The sequence below is a fragment of the Saimiri boliviensis genome, chromosome 12 (genome assembly GCF_048565385.1).
Source record: "Saimiri boliviensis isolate mSaiBol1 chromosome 12, mSaiBol1.pri, whole genome shotgun sequence".
In the NCBI taxonomy this organism is placed as follows: domain Eukaryota; kingdom Metazoa; phylum Chordata; class Mammalia; order Primates; family Cebidae; genus Saimiri; species Saimiri boliviensis.
The window spans coordinates 95,628,699-95,631,013 of NC_133460.1; the positions used below are offsets into that span (position 1 = coordinate 95,628,699).

The 2,315-nt window shown below is 51.8% G+C and overlaps 1 pseudogene; it reads left to right on the plus strand.

Annotated features, from left to right (window-relative positions):
- Nucleotides 1–1,491: 1,491 nt before the first annotated feature.
- Nucleotides 1,492–1,906, plus strand: LOC101033430 (leydig cell tumor 10 kDa protein homolog pseudogene; annotated as a pseudogene).
- The last annotated feature ends 409 nt before the right edge of the window (nucleotides 1,907–2,315 follow it).

Sequence of the window (2,315 nt, forward strand, 5' to 3'; positions counted from 1 at the left end):
GTGCGGGGAGCTGGACTCCAAACTCAGCTTGCTGGGGGGCTCCCACCCTATTAGGGACCGTCACAGCTGCTGGGGCCTCCTACTTAGGTGAGGAGGAAGCAAACAGGTAGTTGTTTGTGGGGCCCTGCACAGAGGTGGGACATGCTTAGGGCAATGAGTTGGGACTCCTTGTCCCTGCACCTTGCCAGCTCTCCTGGGGACTTTGTGGTGGGAACCCCAGGGGCCAGTATTTTCTTTCTTCTGCTTCCTGGGGTGGGGTCTGGGGAGGTGTGAAAAGGAAATGCAGGCCCTGGGCAGAGGTCAGGTAGAGAGGATCAAAAGACCAATGTGGTATTTGTCCTATTTCCTTGCCAAAGGCCACCCCTGGAGCACAAAGCCCCTAGCTTCAGAACTTGAGCCCTGCAGTTGTTCTGGAATTCTGACTGAAACAGGGCAGGGGGCCTTGGCCAGATGGATTCTTGCCTTTTTCCAGTCAGGGCACAGCCTACGTGTTGGGCTGGACCAGGAACATGGCTAGCCCCTCACCCACTTTAGGAATCTCAATTGATTTCTTTTTTACTTTGCACTTTGCAACGCCCTTCTCCTGCAGGTGAAAGGGGGAATTGGAAGGTGAAACCTGCAGCAGCAAGGCCTTGAGCATTGCTTATCATCTCCAAGTGCAGGGTGGGGAGAGTGACGGCTTGATGATGATTACCCTGTGAGTTTACCGCATTGGAAAAAAATTAATCTTGAGGCTCGAGCCCCGCTCTGCCCCACCCCCAGCCACTTTTAAATGGTACTTTCTCAAGGCTGTGAACTTGATTCTTCCCCTCTAACTCCTTGTGTTTACTTCTCAGGAACTCTTACATTAAGCTTTCCTAGCTGATGTTGCTTGGTTTGGACTAACATCAATATGAGGCTTATTTTCCTGGGGTAATAATGGAAAATATGCTTCCTTTCCTGTGCCGCCTCAGCTAATCGTGGTGGCAACCTAGAGCTCTGTATTGGGAAGAATCTGGGGCCAAGGCCAGACTCAGCAGAAAGCAGTGCTGTCATTGATTAGCAATTTCTGTCATGGCCACGGGAGGCTGGAGTGGAGGCACCTGGGCTATCCCCTATTTAGGAGATTAATTAATTTAATTTCCCACTTCTGTCTGTCTAGTCTGTAGACCTTTAACATAAAAAGTCAATCCTTTTCTACAGGGGTTCAATACACTGTGCACAGCTGGGCATCTTACGCACTCCAGAATGGCCTTACGTCCGCCCAGCTTTCAGAGTGGATTTTCTACAAAATAGATACCATCAGCTCCCTGCCACCAGCAGCAGCAGATGCAGCCCTTCAAAATCTGGACCCTTATAGTCCAGGTATGTGGGATTTTTCCGTGTTCTGATTTCACAGCTCCCTTTCCTACATTCTTGTATTCTCTTGTGCTGTTCCCTTTGCCTGGGACATCTCTTCCTTTCTTCTTGTCCTTTAAGATCCAGCTGCCCTATTCTGCTGCGTGTGGGATCATGGCGCAGGGGCAGCGCAACTTGCAGGCGCACAATCCAGCGAAGAGGCAGCGGGGGTGGCCTCTGAAAGGGTCCAGGGCCCGAGAAAAGGCAGTCGTGTTATGCTCCCAAAACAAACAAACAAAAAGCTCAAAACGAACCTAGAAGTAGCAAAAGCTCAAGACGGACCTAGAAGTCGGGATCTGGAAGAAGATCGAACATGACGTGGTGATGAAAGCCAGCAACAGCCTGCCCAAGAAGCTGGCACTGCTGAAGGCCCTGGCCAAGAAGAAGGGGGCAGCTGCTGCCACCTCCTCCAACAAGATGCTTTCTTGAGGATGCTGGCCCCAGTGCAGGCCAGCAATGCAGCCCCCACCTCCACGATGCGACCTTGCAGGTGACCCCACAGGCTGCACTGTCAGGAAGAGGACCCTGCCCCCCAGTGCTGGGTCTTCATCGCTGAGTCTGGCCTGTGGGCAGCAGATCCTAGGGTGCTGAGAACCCAGCAAAGGCCAGGAAGATGCAGTCACCAACTTTATCTGTCCCAGTCCCCCTTCCCAGGCCCCGCCTCTACAGGTTTAAAGCAATAAACCCCGCTTTCTCATTAAAAAAAAAAAAAAAATCCAGCTGACATGTCAGTTTCCCCGTCAACTCCTCTCTGATCCCTCCACACAGATTAGCCCTTCCCTTCCTCATCTGTATTCCCACAGCGTTCTGTTCATTTCTCTATCATAGCACAGGAACACAGACAAGTAAAGATGCAGTAAGCTGTTTCCCATTAGATCAGCAGCCTCTGGAGGGCAGAGACGACCATGGCATGCCGTGGTGTGGCACTGCCCCTGGCC